The sequence below is a fragment of the Manduca sexta genome, chromosome 25, assembly GCF_014839805.1.
Source record: "Manduca sexta isolate Smith_Timp_Sample1 chromosome 25, JHU_Msex_v1.0, whole genome shotgun sequence".
NCBI lineage: Eukaryota > Metazoa > Arthropoda > Insecta > Lepidoptera > Sphingidae > Manduca > Manduca sexta.
Window position 1 is genome coordinate 12,041,529 of NC_051139.1, and position 23,445 is coordinate 12,064,973.

Below are 23,445 nucleotides of genomic sequence, written 5' to 3' on the forward strand. Positions count from 1 at the left end.
AACGCAATCTCCTAGCATCAGATAGTCGCGACCTACCGCATTCATTCTGCGCGTACGTCAGCATGCCTGTCGCGTAGCTGTGTGCCGCACATATGGGGCCCACTTGCACGCATTGCACACTCAGGATGCTGTTGGCGATCGAACCCACGCTGGATTATCGATTGACTTGTTTAATAAGAATGCTGTAATTTTCCACATGTTGTGAATTGTTTATTTTCCTGAACGATATCAACCAACTACAAAACATTCACACACTGTACACTCGCTTATACAAAGCGCATTTCTACGATAACTACGATTTTGGTTCCCTATAAGAGTTATAGCTACCTCCTATCGATATTGTGGAATAATCCAGACCTGTGAAAGTGCGATACTTACCATATTTTTTAAACTGAATTATGAGTACTAAGCTTGTAGAGCCGCAGATTCTTAAAACCTTCATCAGGGGTTGAATGAAAAATATCAAAGTTTGTACCTTTACCCTGCCACACAGTGTGCCAGCACACTTATTTCATTTAATATGTATTTCTATACTTTTTTTACTTTTAAAGGCAGAGAACTAAAGAGGTTATTTGTTTGTCTGAACGCGGTTATCTCATGAATTACTAAATTGATATTCTTTCACTAATAGGAAGCTATATTACTTTAGGCTACTTTTAGTTTGGGAAAATATAATGCGGAACTTTTATCCCGGGAAAAGTTTTTTACGCAAGTGGAGCCGCGAGCAAACGCTAGTGTAACATAAGGTGATTAGATCGCAGTGTAAAGAAGTAATTAGAAAGGCGAGCATAATTATTGTAACCATCGGGAGACACAGCGTCTGTCGTGGTAGGTCGCTATTTTGTACTGCACCGTAGTTTCCTTCATGTGGAATTGTACTCACTTTTTTAGGCGCGGATAAGAAAGCAATGTATTACTTATCTTTAATTATGCAGACTACTTTTTTATCTTGATTTAAGGAGCTTTATCGTATAATCACAAGTATGTCGGTCTATACGTATACGTTTAGAATCAAAATTTGCAAGCAAATGATAGCCGCTTATGTAAATTTAGATATTTGTTTAATGTTGTTCACAACAAACCGGTTAAATTAATTATAATATCGCGTATACTTGTTGAATTTTACGTTTCCTAGAATCTTTCGAGCGTGACGATATGACCTTTTTAGTGTTTTCGTCTGAGCTATATTTACCATACAAGGAGGTTTCTTAAGAATTATTATTTAAGGTTTACAATATAGGTATATTATTGCTGTACAATATAGCCTCTAGGTGAATATAATTTGAAAAACGAATTCCAATAATATCATTGTACGAATATTCATATGAAGAGAATCTCCAATATTGGAAATTAACATTTTTATTTAAAAAAATAACAATAAAACACGTATGTGGAATATATTTATAATGTTTTTGTAAAATAACACTGTTACTTCACACATCCGTAATCAAATAAAAGAACACTATTAACATCAAGTACATTTAATTTTTCGTCCATTTCACGGGCCATGTTTGTGGCTATGATTACAAATCTATAAACTGTGTATACATTATAATAATTTATTGTCCTACTACGTCGCGGAACATGGCGAGCTTAGGTATAAGGATTATAATGTAAGGCGCCGCGCCGGCGCGCCCAGCGGTGCAGTCACTGGCGCGTAATAACCGCGGTGCACCCAGCCCCGCACTCACCCAGGTGCACTGACTTTCCACGCAAGTACTACTAGTACGAGTACGGTAGTAAAACGTATTGTACACATAAAACGCCATTTAGCATCCATACGACGGACTTGAAACTGTTTTGTGTTGTGTGTAAACGTACTATAAATATAATGTATGTTCAATGAATTAATGCTGATTTAGTGGTCTTGTAAGACTTGTATAGTGAGAAGGTCCTACTTCCGATCTTTCGCAGTATCAGCCAACCTTATCGGTCTTTTACCTTGAGATGGGTATCTTTAATCTTTACATTTCTAAAGGAACTGTTCATTAATTTCACCCTTAGCGTGCCAATGAATTATATTATGTAAAAGTAAAAAAAATTGGCTCAGGTCTAAAGTAGGTTTGTGGGTTCAAAATAAATTGTTTAGAACTGTATAAATAGTAAAAAAGATAAACTGAGCTAAAGTGACTTGGCACCGAATTAAAATACGTGTTGATATCTTTTGTTCATTGATTAACTGACAAAAGTGCTTGTGATTTCACATTCCGAAGTTTTATAAAACAATATACTTACTTGTTATACAAATGTTAATTTATTTATTTATTAGGTCTACAATCAATCATACACTGTTTTACATTGACTAAAAAATAAAAAAAAAAATCAGAAAAACTTAGACTAAGTACATGATTGTTAAAAAGTAGACACAGCATTCATTAATAACAATAACAAAGATAAATAAGTTACGTTAAGTTACTAATATTATAATACTTACGATAATAACTAAATACACAAAAATGTTAGATGTGTACAGTTCGAAATTGTAAACATAGTTTAGAATCTATTCTTTTATTCGTACTGAACGATTAGACCTATTTATTGTATGCACCCCATTGTGACATTATTGTTATTTATGTATTATTCTTTCTTTGTACGTCATACCTTCTGAACAGAAATAACTGCACAGAATATTTTTGTGTTTACACACTCGTATAAATCAAATTCGCAATTTTCGCTTACTCTACAATACAAAAATGTGTATTTATAATTAAATATATATGTTTTCCATCGTTGCGCCACTTATAAATATTTTTTTTTATGTTTACAATGTGCATTAATAAAATTGGTACATTAAAATCAAATGATTTTAATTTTAATGTCTGCAATGTAGTGAGAATGGATTGTTGACTATTACTAAGACTATTTGGCTAGCGTTTTTAACTAAATTTTACAAAGTGAATATTTGTTAATAGGTTAACAAGGTTTTTTAAGTACAGAAGGTGAAAAGACAATAGGGTAGTGGAAAACATATACTTATAAGCATTTTTGTTGGATATAAATTAACTTTATGATTCCAATGTAAGTCTCTTCTTAATATTATATAAAGCTGTAAAGTTTGTTTGTTTGAACACAATAATCTCGGGAAATACTCGTTCGAAGTGAAAAAATCATTAAATGTTGGATAATCCATTTATAGAGGAGGGTTGTAGGCCATATAACATTACGCTATGGCTAGTAGGAGCGGATCATCAATGAAAAATTTTGCAAAAACAAGGAAAATTTATTCCTTGAAAGAATTTCCGTTGCGTGCAAGCAACGAGCACGTATGACGGAATTGTTTCTCTTAAAAAGTTGAAAAAAGACGTCGGCGATAGCATGTTTCTATCTTTTTAAAAAGGCTCACTGTACTTTTTAATGGTAATAAAAAATTAACAGGCCACTACAAATATTAAATAATACTTAAAATAGTCATCTTTAGAGCAACAGAAGCCAGTTTTTAGATTTTTTGTTCCTTTAAAATATGTTTTTACACACATCACATGAAATAATAGTATAACTTAAAATGGACTTTATTTAATCCCGGGAAAATATAAAGTGGGACTTTTATCCTGTAAATGTTTTACGTGGGCGGAGTCGCGCGCGAAACCTATTGAATTAAAAAGCACTTTTTTATCTAATGGATACTTTCACGCGTGTTGAGTCGGGAACAAAAACTAGTATACTCATAAATAACAGATACCACTCGATTGGTGTGGCAGCGTGCTATCTACAAAACATGAACTCATTATTTATTATTCGCTCGAATCTCGTTGTTATTCCAATGTCGCCTTAAATGCAGTTTCAAGGTTCCGCCAGCCGACTAAATCGTGTGTGCGAAAGATTATTTTTAAAATAGCGTTGTTTGCGCTTTGATAACTGATAGCGCCGCCTCCGCTTCTGCACGGCTCGGCTGCTGTCCGCCACCAAACCTAACGCCTACTGACATATTAATATTCATTCACTAGTTTACGCTAGTCGCCTCGCCCGTGTCCTTTGGCGGAACGAATGCCCGGCAGTACAATATTCAGGGATCAAAAATATAATAAATCTTAAACCAGAAATTTGTGTGCAAAATTTAATCCAATTCCTTTTAGCAGTTTTTACTATCATAACTAATATCTAAACATCTGAAACTTTAGCATTTTATAGTATAAGAATAGAATTAAACTCGCGTTTTTATTATTCGCCCGGTATTTATAGTGGATACTACAAAATGCTATTAAGTGGGCGATACAAATTCACCTCTACCCACCCTCCAAGGTCGTTGGAATAAAAATACGTTAACATTGTGTTGTTGACAGATATCAAATTATTTTCTTTGTTATGTATATGTACATAAACACTATTTCATATATTAATAAAACAATATTATTAGGACCAGTTTTACAGAATTTGGTTTCGTAATAAACCGTTGATAATATTTATTTATAAGAACTAAAATTATATTCTAATTCTTTAAATAAAAATAACATTTAAGCTACAGATCTTGTTTCCGAAATAATGATCAATTATTTTATAAGACAATATCTATAGTTAGAAGAAAATGACCAGACGATTAAATCGCTATGTACTCAGCTGAGGGTGAGCTCTACAACTTCTAAACTCCTTATTGCAAAGCACTCCATAGTATATCACAACGCTTGTTAGGAGTCATCAGATATTAAGCCCCCCGATTTCTCGTTGTTTTATCGACACTCACCATACTAAATGCAACCAGAAACTGTCACTTTACATCGGTTTTCTATGAGACCTCGGTCGATCCGACCCATGGAATAGACATATATGTTTACGTGAATGAGCCGGCTCTACCAGCTAGTGAAAGGTGCTTGGTTAATCAAAGGTTATCGTATGCAACGTCTGAACTATGCGGCATGCGTGTGCATTCTATTTTGATTCGTAGGTACTGTTTACTTTTCTAATTACAAGCCACGAAAGAAATAGACGGCTGACCGGCTCCCGGTTATATATATCTCGCCCTATTTTGTAAACTGTTTGAAGTGGGTCACGGGGTTGTTGATTGCACGTAGCCCTGTAATCGCCGATACTTCAGTTCATTTCACACTTATAAGTGGCTGTAAAGCCTATACTGATAGTATAAAGAATGTTAAAGGGCGTCAAGATATTTGTTAGCCAGTCACGCGTAAGTCGCTGAATAAGGGCGAAATTTGGCATCCAGATAGCTCTAGTCCTAAATTGGCGTGTAGACTACTGTTTACACCGAAGCATTGTATAGGTGTATTTTCATTCAGGTCAAAATATATTATGCGACCACAAGATAGAAGTTTGTTAGACTCCGACCGCATGTACTTCTAGATGGTTTGAAATAAATGCGAATACCTATATGTATTTAGTTTTTTGGAAGAGTTGTAATTATGAAAAACACATTCGCATTTCATTTAATCTATCAGTAATGTAAGTCGGAAACTGCAACACCTAAGCCATTACGACATTATGCACAGAGTTTTTCCATTTATACGTATTAGATAATTAGTTCATGCGAAATATAAGCCAAATTAATATTTGTGGGCTGGGAAAACCAACTGACATTTATATCAAATGTACGAGTATGTTGTGATATTATACTACAAAAGCCAAACATTTTTAAAGTACAGCAGCAATTAGTGAAACACACAAATTATTAAGTACACCAATTTTCCTTATAATCCTGATACATGGTTTATTCATTTACATTTATCTAGTTTATGTTGTATTGTATTTTTTCATTTAAATGAAGAAGAATTCGCACGCCCGGTGGTCTTCTCTCAGTTACCTCTGGTGGATCTCTGATATGCGAGAGGCCGTCTGGGTAGGTATCACCGCAATGTCCATGTCTTCAGCCAAGCAGCAGTGTGCATGCACTGTTGTGTTTCGATTTGTAGCACATTGTATAAATACTGAATATTATGAGGCTTAACATTTTATGTATCAGGGTGAGCAGTGGTTGACACCACTACAGAAACCACTACAGACTCTGAATTATACAGTATTGCGTGACCGCAATACTGTATAATTCAGAGTTCTGTATGTTGTTACTACTGTTTATAGGCAGTCGTATCAATTAACATCAGATGACCGGCATGTTGGTCTTGTCATTCAAAGATTATAAAAAAGTTTTTATTTTCGACTTCCTGAGACAATTGATAAACAATGATTGCAAAGCTCATATAATGTCTATGAATAGCAAAATATACAATATCCTTTAACCAGAATACAATAAGGTTCCACATTATTTGTCAGCAGAAGTGGTCCAAGTTGTACACACCCAGACTGACTCACGCAAAAGAGATACGTACCTCGTTAATTAATTGTACTTGTGAGAGGTTATGAGTGCAAAAGTGTATAGCCAAATGTAGGTACGAGTAATTAATTTATTATCTCCGCATACGTTTGGTGAGCACCGTAAATGGTGGTTAATCTTAGTTTAGTAAATTTCCCGGTACGGTTTTGATAGGTAAACTGAAACGGCTAGACGTATACGGTCATGAAAGTGAAGAATTTCTTGCCAAAGTTGTAGCAACTTTGGAGTGCATTTTTCTTGGCAGGTGGGGTTTCCAATACCGTTAATGTAGAACAAAGTTGTTGCGCATTTTCTTTTTTATTTTAATATTGAAAATTGAGAATTAATCTCCAATAAAACGTTCCCTATCTTATGTTATAGTCGTATTTAACTTAAAAACAAAGAAGATAATATTAATGGAATACTAAATAAAACATTTCTAATAATTATAATGTCTTGTTCAAAAAACAACTTGATCAAACAACAATCAACTAAAGAGACTTAGCATAAGTAATATAAAGTGCTTAATGAATTCCTTTACGCTCTATCAGAAATTAATTGTACCCTTTAACGTCTCGAAGGAATTATTCATCAAGCAAGTTCATGCTTTTGGTGAGTTAGTTTTATTTGTTACAAGGCTCGATGAAATCTATTGGCGCACGTGGTAGGTCTGTTTATTTATCATCAATTTGTAACACGCCTGCCAAATGGGCTTGCGCGTAGGCTCTTACCTACGTTATTTAGTTATAAGGTCAGTTAAATATAAAAATCCTGAGTACTTATCTGTGCGCACCACGTGGGTGAGACAGAAAGCGTATGTTTACGCTGGGGGTAACGTAATAACTATTCATGTTGGGTAATAAGTAGTTGTAGACAGCAAAAGGCGCGCTGCCCGTTATACGCTGACCAATGGCTACTGACGGCGGCAGTCGGCAGGTCGCGCATCACCTCCGCAGGCACAGGCTAACAACCTTTTGGTGTTGGTGGAAGGAAGCGCGGTCGTCGACCGTCGACGCCGTCTTCTCCGATTGTTCCAATTAGTGCGGCTAAGCAGTGGGGCCCCCCGCCATGGGCCCCGCTCGGCCGCGGCATACATGCGCGCACTTATTAGCAATGCGATTGCTAAAATTGCCTCACATCTGAGCACCTGAGCGCATGCGCGAAGTTCGCTCCACTTTGTTTTTGCGTTCAATGTCAGTGTATCGGCTAATTTTATCGCGCTTCGCATACGCTACGTAACTATCTTGTTTGACGAGGCCAGAACGACGGTTTGTTTTGATTTCTGTCTACCAAAAACAAGTGAATACTAAACAAGACGATAAATTAAATGGAAACATCTATAATAAACATAGTATTTTACATTTATTTTTTATTTGCAGTTTTGGTGGCATTGTCACTGTATAAGTTATCTCGAATACGTAAACAAAAACTTAATGCTATTATGCAATACTATGGACTTTCATGTTTTGTTATTTATTACACGTTGTAGCAGTAGATATAGTTAGCATATATGTGTAGCATTTAAAAACACTTTAATTAAATTAAAATATGTCGTGGCCCCCGCAATCAGCAGTGTTTGTGATGATACCGGTCGCGGAATGTTCGTTCGAAAAAATTATGAGCAGTTTGTATAAAATTATTTTCTTTGTAAATGACTTATATTTTGCAAGATACATTTTCTCAGTAAGTCGAAACAGATCTCGACAGCTATCTTGATATTGATCTTGTCGTTTTGAATATTAGCATGTTTAAATTTACAATGGACAAATCCAGGTTTTTGAATGTTGAAAGAGCTCCATCAAAATATAAATTTTTATAGTTAAATTCCGTTCCATACAGGCACGTTATCGTGTATTTGTATTATGAATTTGATCAAATCAACGTAAATGTTGTGAATAAAACATTTACGTTGTAACACAGCGTTAGATTTTCTCCAAAATAAATCTTCGCCAGTTCGCGCCTAAATCCTTGAATCTAGTGAAAAAACATTAAATACCTTCGTATGTTTATTACGTGATTAATAAGAGAGCGTATACGTACGTTGTTTTTAGTCGGATACCAAGCTGGCACGATACTTACATCCTTGTACGTCCCCTTTTTCACAGAATTCACATATCAATCTGGTGTGAAATAGGGAGCGTATATTACCTTCTATACCGATAAATACAGGTCATTGACAGATACAATTTTAACAATAAATCTTAAAAATAAAATATAAAAATAAGCACAGGTTTTTTCTAATAAAAAGTGAAGTATTTGTTTACGTTTCGTCAAGTAAGTATCAACGATTACTTATATTTTGTTTCTGGTTGGTCAGTTGTTCAGCGGCAAGCTACATGCTGCTAGTCCTACAAATGAAAGTTCGAATTTTAAATGGCACAAGACATATTACCACGTTTCCATTTAGGTTAATGACGTGGAATGTATCATTGCACTAATTAAGTAAATAATTTATAATAAAGCTCTTGTTTTTTTTTTGTCGATAAAATTTGTTCACACGAATTGGGTACCCATATGGGCAAGAATACTATTCCATGTAATATAATATATAAGAAATAGTGAGTATGAAGTCTGACTTCTGAGTAGTAGATTTAAAAACCATGGGGAGGTGAACAAGCCGACACTCGCTTCATGACACGAGCAAACGCTTTCGTCGCTATTTCCGCAACAAGCGTTGTTTTGCAGAGGCTCCAAGCGGGCGGGTGATCATATCCGCGCATCCAACAATTCATCCTGAACTATTACTGAACATTCCATAACAGCCCATGACCATCAAATTTCTTTAAAGGGTTAATTCAATTTGAAGAGGCCATTGAAGAGTTGAAGGGATCGATTTTATACAGGAGCAAATGACCAGATGAAAAGAGATGAATCTTATAACATAACTGATCCCTGACAACTAGAATGTTTTCAGAGGTCTCGTGAGTGCTTTGCTGATTCGGGAAGTGAGTAGGTAGTAGTACTACACATCCTCACTTTCCATACTATTTCACCTTTGACTGGAAGGAAGCGGTCCGTTAATAGCAATGTATAGCTAATAAAATAGGTATAACAATTTTAGTTATGTTTATTTTGAATCAATCCATTCACGTTTAGTCAATACTATTATAAGCATGGCTTTGCTATTTACAGAATTCAATAAACCATATCAAAATCAAACGCTTGCAGGCAAACTGTTATTTTTATTCAAAGCTTAACATTGCACAAATCAGAGTCTATAAAACATAATGTAGAGCATCTAGACGATTACACAAACTGTTTTTATTAACTTTTAAATCATAGTGGATGCACATCTATTCGTCCATATATTTTTTTTTAATTAAAATAAATAATACGAATATGGCGAATTAAAGTAAAGTTTGGCGACATTACCGCTGGTGTCGTGTCGCGTGGAGCGGCTGCCGGCGCGCACGTCACTACGCGCAAACATCGTACCCATCGTCATCGTTATCCTCGTCATCGTATTTATTTTTGGAGGAGTTTGAGAGAAACTTCCATGTGCCATGCGTAACTTTTCGTATATACATTTACCGTTTACGCATACTTTCTCGTATACGTGTCATCATCGCTGTAAAGGACCGTGCGGGTGATCCATTAAAGGGCCCAGTAATGTTCAAACGTTAGTAATATTAAAATGGGTACTTATTCGATATCGTAAGGAGGTAATACTCGTTGGGAAACCGGTCCGTGGTTTGCGAATGGCGGGCGGTGTGCGGCGGTGCGGCGGCGAGTGCGGAGCGAGATGGTGAGAGGCACCTAGCAATCTGCACCGCGGCGTGCATTCCGAGCGCATTCCACTGCAGGACCCGGCGAACGACCTAGCCGCGGCATTTGCCGTACCCGCAAATATGCAGCGCCATTCGGAATGCCATATCTGTGTCAGTAAACAACGTAATTAACGTGACCGGTGTCGGCCACATGCTCAATATCACTTCATTCCTCTCTAATGCCGCTTCTCTTATTTGAAAAACCCACATTGATTTTGGTTTTATGAATAAAATTTTGGTGTATTGATTACGACGTTACAAATTACTGGATGGACTGGATTTCTACCCAAATTAAAAACATAATATTCCAAAGCGGGTCGAAAATATTTTCATCTTAGCGATTATTTTTTTAATTCGTCTTGTTTTGATCTAAATTAAATATCAATTTAAAAACAAATAAGTGACAAATTTTACTGAGACACTCAATGCCAGACATGGAAGTTAGGAATTTGGCGCGTGTAATGCGCAATAAAATTTGCTATGCTGCATAAAACCGGCACATTTCGATGTCTTCTCGTAGTATGCGTTTCCGGGTCGTCGACCGCTACTCCTCGACCTTGATAACTGATTTGTAGCCTTTTGCAATTTTCACGGGAAGTACACGAACGGAGAATTTAATCAGAACGTGGCAGTGGTCGATCAAGCGACCGTTAATGAGTCACCGACAACCGTCGGCGACTGCGACGTAAACAAGCTACGCCTTCCGAGGCCACCGCGCGCAAATAAACGCGCCTCACATGCCAACTGTTTTGTTTGACGCAACACACAAATAACCAAGCTACCTACTTTAAATGTTCAACACTCTTTTAAGTTAATTGACTAATTTAAAAATACTTTTACCGTTATACATGACAGGCGTTTCCCGCATTTGACAGGGATTTTAAGGTTTAGACAGGCGCGCGGCAAAGGTCTAAGGCATTATTGAAAACTGATGTCAAGTAAGAATATCTGTCTTCACTATGGATAAAAAAAAATCAATGCTCATTAACATTGGTATCTATCGTCTTTTACAGATTATTTACAGCTTATTAGTTTCGATAGAGATTTACCTGGGAAATAAGGCGCTTTTAGGCAGTGGTAGGTCCATTTATAAATGGTAACCCTAGACGGAACAACCAAGTTCGGCCCGAAACGCATCGTGTGTATATTTACACAAACTATTTCAAGCCATATTTCCCACGCTCGTAACTTTGTTCTTCGTATAACAGCAGCCACTAAAACTGTACAGCATTATATCATGATTGGTCTGTTACAAAATCACGCTTAGACGTTATGATATTATAAAATGAGGCCTTAGTAAATTAGGTATTTTGATTTTATTTACGAAGGCCTATTGTAATATACAATATATATTCCACTCTCCGTCATTAAAGTTGTTTGGTGACAAGAAGAGCAAAGCTTCGTTTAAGTTACTTAATACATTTCTGCATGCACATATATAATATTGATTTCAAAGGCTATAAACGGAGAAACCTAGTGTTGCAAAGCCAATTCAAATAATGTATACTATAATATTAATTGTTATAAAATCTGAAATACGACTAAATAAATATATACAACGCACTTACCAATGCCGAATTATAATTAACTGAAATTGTTATAAATACGAAAATAAGTTCTCCTCTACTTTCCGGCAAATAAAAAAACCCGCCAGCTGTTTTAATATTCGGAATGTAAAAATGGTTGGCGGTTACGTGTTTTCGGGTATATTCGACGGTAAAAATAATAATACGGCTATTACGTGTTAACATGCGTACGCAAAGCCTGCACATAGATTTAAATCCGGTCACAATGTTTTACGTTCCTTAACTTACCAGTTTCACGAATATAACATTAATCTAATAGAGCATTGAAAATCGAAGTGCCAGAAAGTTAGTTTCTATCTGGTATTAATTAGTGTGTGACTAAACGATTAGATATAGTAACACTCTTGATTGTCTTATGTTTTATAACTAAAAATATATTGCAGGCGTATGGTGAAGCGTAAGTTGTTTACTGAGGTTTGGGGAGTTACCTAAGCCTTTAATTTTACCGGGTGATGAAAATACATAACTCGGTTTTATATTAAGAATACTATATTAAGTAGATTATTATATTAAGAGTATCTCGGAGTGAAGATTAATTTATTAGCTTGACGTTCGAAAATTGACAATTGGTGTCTTTTTTACTTCTTACGCAATAATTCATTACAGTCAGTCCAAATCGTAGAAATCATACGAAATCCGAAATTGTTCGACCAATGACAATAATGATAAAATTCATGGCAGGATTTACATTGATCGTCCATCGATTGTCTTTTTCGCCAAACTAAACGTGCGCATAAAGCCATACATCCGACAAGCAAACATTCTATCACAAAAAGTTGTGCTGTCGCTGTTACAAAGGTGGGCTAAATAAAGGTTCTATTACCCCGACATGTGAGGCATGCGTAAATAGTGTCTGCTAAATTAGTGAGTGAGTTCAGAGGCAGATCACGTGCGAATACGGCCTGCGCGCCGCCGCACCACTTTTATTACATTTCCCGAATAAAACACCCTTGACAAAAAACTTATTTGCCCACCACCGATATGTCAGTGTTCACTATTTTTGCTCATACATGGTACTTTTAAACGGATATAATAATTCGTGAGCCAGTGAGTAATATGTATAAAATGTAATTACTCATATTGTGGACTTGACATTTCACTAAACAGTTATTTTACGTCCCTAATACGTAGGTCTCGTTTTGCACCCTGCTGACTCCTCTATAAAGGAAACGTTTCCGAGAATATTTTCGTCAGATTGACTTTCGTTTCGCTTAAAGGTCAAAGATACATTCAAAGGAAATACGTTTGAAGAGGTTCAGCCGCACGACAGCACCGTGGAAAGCGTGGGCTTATGATGCATCACGTTTAATATTTATATGATTTGTTGCTTGAATACATGCTGTTTTCTCTTATTTCTATTGTCATTGACAGAATACTCGTCATTATGTTTAACTGGTTTTATACATTATAAATGATGTTCGCCAGGAAGAACATTAGTAATAATCAAAAGAAAGATTGAAACCCGTCCAAGTGCTATACGAAACAACAATCTAGACGCGCCTAGATTTTGATCACAAAGAGCATACATGAGTGTTATTTTTTGTCCATTTAATCCTAATATACAACTTTGAGCAACGAACTTAGAGGAGAGTTCAGAGTATCAATAATAAATTATAATTAGGAAATAATGTAGAGTTTAATGAGGTAAATAAAGTTTGTGTATTTTTTTCTTATAATTACGTTCCTGTAACGGAGTTTAGTATAGCGATAGTTCTCAAATAAAATCTATGCGTTGAAAATAATATAAAAATAAATGTATTTCATTAAATTATTATATTTAAGACTTTAGGAGAGGCGATGGCGATGTTGTTATAAATACGTAGTTATAAATGTAACTTGAAAACTGAGTAAATTGCTGCATAAAAATAAATTGAACTAAAAGCATAAAACACTTTCAATAGTCACTTATATAAATATTTACGCAAAACAAAATACAAATACTATTAACTTCTCGGAAACTTAATCATGCAATTTTTTACTGAGCTTGTTTAGTAATGCCACTAGTGTTTAGGTTGTTGAACCCTGAACATTTGTCGAGCAATGCCTACGTCGCGCCCAAAATTCTATTATGATTCATCTTGGCAACTTGACTATCTGAGAGATTTTCACGGGAACTTACGTGCTGGACTGAAACTGGTCTTTCTAAAAGCCTTGATCCTCTAAAAGTAAATGCTGTTTAACTTATAAACACGAATGACTTCAACATTACATTATAAAGGAATCACTAGGCCTAAAGTTACCCGTAGAATCGGAATTTTGAGCATTCATTCCACGACTTTATGTAGTTTTGTGGGTTATTTTTTAAACAATCTTATGATATTGTATATTGTTCCAACTTCAATAATAAGGATAAATTAGTGTAAAAATCCCAGAACTATGAAAATATCTAAGCCATTTATTAAAAGTTAGAGAAACTATTTACTCTTGACTTTGAGAGTCATTGTGTTTGTTCTCGCGTCTTTATTGTAAGTTATAGTGAACATCTTACGAGTCTATAAACAGCTACGAAATATGTTTAATGATAAATATTACACCCGTTTGGCATAACCAATTCTCAATAATTATTTCAACTATTTTACCTGATTGCACTGAAGAACGAGGTAATGTTTGGCATGTGTATCTATGTTTTAATCGATTTTCATTGTAATATTTAGCATGTGTAATGTGTATGTTGTCTATGTTTAAACCGATTATCATTAAATTTGTTCCGGAAGAAGCTTGTACAAGAAGGATGTAGGATAATTTGTTTTAAATATTTATAAACCCAAACTCCACGTGGACGATGTCCAAAGCATAATAATATATTATTAAACACATAATATCGTTTAGGCTAACGCGAGTTGAAGAAGTATAATAAATATAATGTATTATAACATCGTAAAGCAACAAGCGGAAAAACACAATTTGAAAACTTTCCACGTTCTTATGATTTATGGCGTTATAAGTCCTGAACTTTCGGGCATTACCTTTATTCCCTTATTACGTATGCCGTACATTATCGTGACTTCGGCGACACCGACAAAATTATATCATGTAACAACCACTTCATTACATGCTGTCAGATTCATTCATTGAGTAAAAAAAGTTTTTTCTTCATCAGTAATACATCTTTATTCTATTTAATCAATCAACTGATAGTATGTTAAACTGAATTAGACTACTTTTTATCCCGGAAAAGTTCAAAGCGGGACTTTTGTCCCGGAAAATTTTTTATCACGCGAGTGGAGCCGCGAACAAAAGCCAGTAAATAATATGTAAACTAGTTATCTTTAACATCAAGAGTTGCCAGTTAATCGCCAGTTTGTCTGCAATTATTTATTATGAGTTGCTCTAGTCTCATGCAAAAATAGTTTTTATACAATGACAAGGACATTGATATGTATTTTAAGACAAACATTTATAGTTATATAAAACATATTTGCATACGTAACTATTTGCTTGGTATATTAGCATAGTAAAATATTCTTAGTAAAATTATTCTAATGTGATTGATTTTTTTTCAAATTAATCACCTTGTTGTCACACATTGTGGTCTTTCAGCATTATAATATCGTTTTAAATTGTTTTTTCCTCCGGTTTTTAAATGCACTAAGTAGTATTTCTTATATTAACTTTAATTGCTTCCATAATTTTTTACGTGTTTATAATTTTTTTATTTATTTTAACCGGTTATTTGGTTAATAACAGATATGCGTGGTGAAACTAATATATAAAGAAAATGTATTAGTGACTGAATAAACGTATAAGATATGTAAATTGTTGTTTATATTGAAAGAAATATACCCATATATTGTAATTCAAAATAGTTAAATATATTCTGTACGATACAACTCAAATAAAACTTGTCGTTTTTTAACGATGTTTTCCTTAGATTGTTTTCCCGTAACGTATGATAGCGAAGTGAATTGTGTTTGTTCGGAATATTCCGAGAAACAGTCCGTACATCTTGGGGCGTCCGAGTTGTTAACTTATCGTTAACTGCAGGGGGCTATTGACAACCACCTTATTGCTCTAGTTATTACATTTTCCTGACAAACAGTTGCTGGCATATTTTTACACAGTACACAACGATATAATTTTCACATGGAACCTTTTAAGTGGCGTATATAATGATGAATTGATTATTTACATTGAGGTGGCGAATGTAGATTTAATCACGATTTGTTTTTTTTTAATTTATATATATTTATTCATTAATAAGCATCTCTTTGTGCTGTACACAAGACAGGATGTCGATTGGCATTGACCAGTAAGGTGAAGTGACCTTTATCAGTTCGTTTATGTTTATGCATTTATTACGCTAGCGTTATAGTGTGTGGATGACTGTTACTTTGTGCAAGTATACGATTTATATGTGCCTATAATAAATTACGACCGGCGTGGTAGTTTAATCGACAGTTCGTTTATACATTTTACCTTAACTTAAGTTTTGGTCTAGTTTTAAATTGTTTGAAGTTCGAATGGACGTCGCGTCATTATTTGGTTGTCTAAATTATTAATAGTAATTTAGAGACAACCAAATACCTCGAATTTGATTTGCATTTAAGCATAATCTATTCAATATCGTAAGACTTCCTCAGTTAACCCGTAAAAGGCTAGTTACTGTCAGTACTTGGTTATTGTATCGTGCTTAGACACGACGCCATTAGCACGGGACCTTAAATCCTCCGGGACCGCGGCCTACTCACTACCCAGCCTAGGTGTATGCGCCGTCCGTCACACACATCAATATTTTTACGACTGATTTATCGACAGGCAATTATCAAAATGAACACAACGGCGCAATTCTCGGTAATGATGTGAAGGGAGAGATGTGCGTGTCACTCCGTACATATGCCTATTAGATACAGCCGGTTACGACCAACGCTGCATATAAATCAGTTTCACGCCCGTCTACTATGTGAAAATCAATTGATTATGTAAAATTAGCAACAAACTAAACTACGATAACCTTCGGAGCATTGACTGGTATCTATCCGCGTCAGCTCTCCGCACAAAAGGTTATGTGTCAAGTACTGTTATTTTGATAATTTTTTATCGATACGCAAATTAATAATCTTAATGAATTTTAGACCTACTGATATAATTTGCCATTCGGCTGCTATTGCAATTTGAGAATATAGATATAAGCCACAAAAGGTTTATTCTAGATAGGACGCTATTATTTCATAAGATCTTAAAAATGGTTAGCATTTAAAATATATGCCTTTATAAAATTGTAGTATGATCGACAACGAGCGGTCTAGTCCCGTCCGCAGCTTAATAGAGATTGTAACGGATAATGCGCATCTCGTGTACCTTTAATTCCAGTTAATGCACTGAATCTCGGTCAAGCGATAAACAGGCAGTTGTATCCACAGTAACCAGCAAATGTATCGAGGACACTGGCTGATTTCGGTCACTCGTTTAAGATCTGTGAGAAATAATTTTAGTAGAGTGCGGTGGATGCGCCCACACTACGATACCGCTCGTGCACTGGCATTCACTGGTCGTGTACCCTGCGAACAGTACGTATAGTTTCTATTTTATTTACGAGTGACAATGTTTATAAATGTAAAGAACAGAGTAAACAATATAATTAATGCTGTTTTATGTAAGGTTTGGTATGTCTTTGAGACTATCATGCTTCAATTGATAACTGTAAGGAATTAATGGTAGATTTAAACGAGAAAGAGCCCGTCTTCGTATGAAAGTGCGTCATCCATAATTTAATTTTGTACTTTAGTGAAAATTACACACACAATTGAAGAAACAAGTTACTTCTAAATAAAACAACAATCATTCCTCATTATTCTTTACTTACAATTACGTATTCCCATATCTATTTTGGGGTTAGTTTTAAGTAAAATGTAAGCCATCCTTAGGGATTGGCGATACGGTATATTTATACCGTTGATTAACGAACATAGGATAAAAAACCAAAATATCGCTATTATGTTAGCTTGCTATAATATAATGTTATGATAATATGATGCCATGGACATAGTATCATACTAATACCAAAATATATTTCTTAACAATATAATAATATTATTATGAGTCCATACAATATTGCTCTTTTATTTAAGTAATTCTATTATTATTAGTAAAGAAAGAAAAAATAAAAATTTTAATAACCTCCGATATAAAAAATCATACTCACACAGGCTATATTATGTGCAGTAGTTTGCTGAGGAATGTGATTTTCCGCAGACTCCATGATGCTGCAGCATCAACTGAATTTCAAATCAATCAGACATGTAAAAGTAGTAAAACAGCTGCTGATCTTCAACCGCCTGAATAGAGCTGCCTAAATTATAGCTAAGCCACCTCGACCACAACAGCTTTTAAAAAAACCCGCATCAAAATCGGTCCGTTCGTTTGGGATATATACCAAGCGAATTGGAGTAATTTCTAAAAATATTTCGTAAATTATAAATAAATATTTCACAATGTGTGGGCATTCTCCTCTATCATTCCAAGTATAATACACGGCATAGCTTGGTGCAGGCTATTTTGTATGAACTACTTTGTTTGACTATATACAAGCCACGTATGTATCACATCAACTAATCATGTTAACCCACATCGGCCCTCACAAAATAAATACACTGATAAATATAGTTTTGAAGGGTTTATCTGTGTAACAACATTAGGTATAATATTTATGTTCGTTTCTAGTTCATGGGAGAGTAAATATGATGTAGATAACAAACGTTTTAATTTAAGACCCGCTTTATCCCAATTTTACGAGTTGTATCCGTGGATGTAGGTAAAAATTAGACGGAAAAACTCATGGGCGATCTTACAAATTCATCAAATAAAATAAACGTTGAAGAATGCACAAATCCCACAATATGAGGAAAATCGTTCTTTATCCGTGTACAACACCGCAATTTGAATCGGCAATTTCCTTATATCGTAATAAGCGGTGTGAATGAACATCAACAATAACAGGTGATACACGCGACGCACCATGTGAGGCGACGCTGATATCTTCATTCAGATACCGGAAACATAAATCAACTTAGTGCGACGCACTGCGTTCCACGGATTATCAACGCTGCAACTCCTACCGCCACGGCGCACCCGTCGCTTGCCGCCTACAGTCTGCCGCCAATCACTTGTTGCACTTCTACTACTTTTTCAATGAAACACTTAAAAATATCGCTACAATTCAGCTTGCTTACTATTGTATCTACACATAAAGAAATCCACGATTCAATTGAAACACCTACTAAAGAATTCGTAACAATCGGTATCGAAATCGTATCAGATTCACGGATGTCCGTTAGCATAAGTAGCGGGCGGTGATTGTGTGCGAGGGCGCGGCGCGGCGGCGACCACTTCTGATATACACGCTCTTGTACATGTGGGTATTCTAAACGTATTAGAGTGAGCCCAATCATTAGTAGACAAGCGGCACTATTTGCAGTGAAAGTGCAGTGAGTCACGCGCGACGCGTCGGAAATAGAGCTGCGCCCGCGCCGCAAAACGCGCACCGCGTCGGCCCGCCGCGCCGCGCCGCCGAGCCGGCCGGTGCCCATCCGCTTACTTCTAAATGCAACATACATAGTAGGTGAACGTCGCGTCGCGGTTGTGACGCGTGCATACCTGGAGGTCATGTGATTAAAATAAACAAATTGTTATCAATGGTCGGAGCGAAATGCTCATTTCAAACATAACGCCCGAATGTTTTATCTTTTTTATTAAATCTAGTGGCATCCTGCCTGAGGTCTACCGCGTGTTTCACATTTCCCAGTAATAGAAATTATATAAAAAAAACATTTATCAGAGCCTGCTATTTTAGTACTGGTATGATTTGTGTCTTTTTGCATTTATAAAATATTCGAACTGACCTACATAAACAGCGACCATGGAAACTATAAGGAACAAATCAATGAAGTGCACACATAACGTAGAAAATGTGTATTTATTAAGAGACTATGTTATTCTGATAGTGTTATTTTTTTTTGTATCAGCAAAAATGTTATTTAAATATTAAATGAGGAATTCCGTAGAAAACCTTACTGGGAAAATACACCGGGGAAAATCCCGCTGATGCGAGCAAGTGTCATTGACGGTTGAGCATGTTTTGCTTTTGTGTTGATACTAAAAAAGAAAGGAGCGGCGTCTGAAACTCAACATTCCGTAAATATCAATACTCGGTGCGACAAAAACACTAATGTTCTTTAGAAATAAGTAAACTCGGAATTTAAGGAACAATACGCAACGCTTGGAAAAACTGCTGAGATTACAAACAAATTGCATTACGTAGTGCATAAAAATTATCTAAATTAAATAAACAGGCTAAGTGAATTGCGCTAAAACATATTACTACGTATGATTATCGTGTTTTCGTTGCAAAACCACATATACATTTTTTATTGTTAATAAATAGAAATTCAATTTTAAGTTTTTAGTACATTATTAATTTTTATAAAAAACAAAATCAACACTATTTACAAATAACAACTATTTTATCTATAATAGATATAATGTATAAAATGTAAAAAACTCCTTCAGGTCGCATGCCCCGCTCACACTGGACCAGTTATTATAATGAAGTGCGAGTGCACATTTATCATAAAAACTGTCTTATTTAAATGAAACTTACGGTACTACTCTTGCTCTTGCTCTACCGCATACACTATCTCAGCATTTACAATATTAAAATAAATTTAACTACTAAATCACAAGAGTCCAAACAACTCTTAATAACTTTCCATTCATTCATTTAACACATCATGTTTAAACTACGCATGTACATTACTAAGGCTATATTCTGATACGCTCAAGTATTTAAAGAATAACCGGAGGATGTGACATGCATTTGTAAATCTTTTTCACATGTTTCATCGAACCGTCTATGCTCTGCGTCTCTATAAACCTGTTTTATCGCGGCAGGTTAATCGCACCTTTTTAAAAATTATAGTAAAACGTAAATAGGGCCCGAAGCTCGGCTATAAACAAACCAATGCCACTCCGTGGAAAATTTACAAAGGTTTGTTATTTATCCATGTCGTAGTACGAGTGCAATGGTAGAGTTCATGGAGTTGTTTCGAGTATTATCAGTTAAACCTTCGCCGGTGTGGCACGGTGGTGCGAGGAGCGAGGGTGTGGCGGGTGGTACTCCGCTCACTGGAGTGGCGAGTAGTAAGCGCGGCGGGACGGGCGGCGCGGCGGGCGGGCCGGGGAGAGCCGGAACTCGTCGCGTTCAATATTATTTGTCAGTACATGTGTACCGAACTGTGTGATGTCACAGACATCGATAGTGTTATTACATCTGTATATGTGCAATTTACAAAACAAAACCACGACATGATTAATCTCAATTTTGAGTTTTATTTAACGCTACGAACATACGTAACGTATGGAATGAAGATTTCTTTTTATTTTCTTTTTGTTGAAGAATAGTAAATACCTAGAAATCTACCATACATGTAATTTTTTTCTCTGTGAGTTTCATTCCATAGGTAGTTAATATTTTATTATTAAAATTTACAGAGTGAGAATTTCTTCCTTTTTTTAGAAGAAATACAATTGACTTGATAATATCTGTTTTACGACTCTCTTTAATGATTCGTAATTGTTTTTTATACCATAAGCGAGACGATATATTTAATTATTCCGTCAAGATCCCAATCTGATAATGACTTATCGGATAATCGTAACTCTTCCATCGATAGTCGATGATATTGCTCAAATACATCACTTAGCGATAGTGTTGTACAAAAACATTCCTGACTATAAATATCTGCTGAGCTGAGAGACGGAGGATGGCGGGAGGAGGGGCAGACCATGCGTCGAGTTCATTTGCATCGTATGCATCGTCTGACGTGCTAGCCTGAACACGTCTCCCACTGGTAGCTACAACTGCATGACCGGCGCCTTCTCGTCCACACCTCCCCCTCTCACTTTACCCAACCCACAAATAGCTCATAAAAACAATTGCTTACGTTGATACTATCGTACTATTCGGAATTAAATGATGTATATCTATCAATTATTTACTGACAACATAATTTCCTTTCTAATTCTGGCAATTATAATCGTGTTCCTTCATGACGTCATCAGTGTTTATGTTTCGCTGCCAATTCATTGAACCGACCATTTACGTAGAATGCGCTATTGATAACACCGATTATGAAGGCAAACTCAGTTACTGATTACGATTACGTATCTGAACAAGTATTATAGGGCGAAAATATTTATTTTTTACCAAGTTTCAGTATACAAGGTACTTACATTCTTTAAATTGTTTAAATTCGAGGATTACAAAACATTAGACTTTCGTGACGCCATCTTGCGTTTATCTCCCGCGTAAATTGTGCACATGCGCGTTTTGATTGCGAGCTTTGCTTGTACGTATTGCGCGCCAGCCGCCGCGGAGCGCTCGTCGCGCGACGCAATACGGTAACGACCTTGCATAATGATACTTCTCCTGTTTCTCCATTTTACGCTGGTATTTATAAACGATATGACACCGTTACGTGCGATTGAAATACGATCGATTAATGCACCCTATTTGTATTTGATTTATGTTTCGCATCACAACTGAGGACGAACGTTACTTATAAATTTAAATGATGCGCAATAGATATCTGTGGAATATTTGGGGTTTTTCCCCACAAAAGTTCAAAGTATTTTATAATGCGTAATATCGTCTTTATAGCCTGCACTGTAATTAATTAATACCGACAAAATATATTTATTATTATGTATTTTTCGTATATAAATAGAATTACAATATCAATATATTACTATGCGGCTTAGTAGACTTCGGATAGGTTTGAAATATGTTTAAATATAATATGGAGAAGTCTGTAGTGTAGGTATTCCACAATATTTTGTCTTCGCCATTAAATCAGCCGATCACTTCCAAAGTAGCAATCAATATCCGTGATTTTGAAATGTCAGAGGTGCTTATGTTAAAATTTAATCCAGCACATCGGTCTTGGACAAATAACACAGGACCATGACGACCTTCTTCCTGTTATCTTCTTCTATCTATGATCTCGGTTGCGCGTTTTATTATTTTAGGCTATCCTATTAATATTATTTGGCTAAAACAAATCCGACCAGAAAATGATTGAAATCGGTGATATGGATTACAAAATGTAACTAAATACCTATTCACTGTTCATTATCTATTGTATTCGTATTTTTGTCAATTAATTAAAATTATTATCGCTTCAAGGGTGAAGAAAGAATTTAAGGCAACTTAACTAACTGCCTAACCATTCTACATAATTATTTTGAAGGTATGTGAAACTGGCAACGGGCATAAGCCAGGTGGCACCCAGTCCTACATTAGTGGTAAAGGAGACCGACTAGGGGGGGAATTAAGGGTCAGTATAATATAAAATATAGAGCTAATATAAAATAAATATATATTTGCTATAATTGACAGGTTATAGACATTAGTTGAAAAGTAAAATAATCGTTTGTGGTAATAACAAGGCTACCTATCGACGTTACTAAACAGTTCCAATAGTTAAGCATTACTCCGCTCATTAAATGGGAATTAGTTCAACCTATTGATTTCACAATATCGATAACAAGGTAAAGCTGCCCTCAAATAATATTGGAGCATACTAAACAAACAACTAACTAATTACGGGCAATGTATTTTTATTACAAGGCTTTATATAACATCAGTGTTCGTTATGTATGTTGTCTTCTGGTTTAATGGTAAATATTTTTGGTCATATTCAAGTTTGAGAGTTGTAAACATGTGTGCGTCGTTTGGATAACAATACATGATTATAGATATATTAATTATTGAGCTGATCTGATGATGGAGGTAGTGGATTGGCATTAGAATATTTGAATTCGCAATATTATTTTTATTTAT

General features: G+C 35.5%; 1 long non-coding RNA gene across 1 annotated transcript in view; it reads left to right on the plus strand.

Moving 5' to 3' along the window:
* LOC119190601 overlaps nt 1-23,445 on the plus strand; it is a 52,882-nt gene that overhangs the window by 24,040 nt on the left and 5,397 nt on the right. The gene's annotated exons all lie outside the window — the stretch shown is intronic.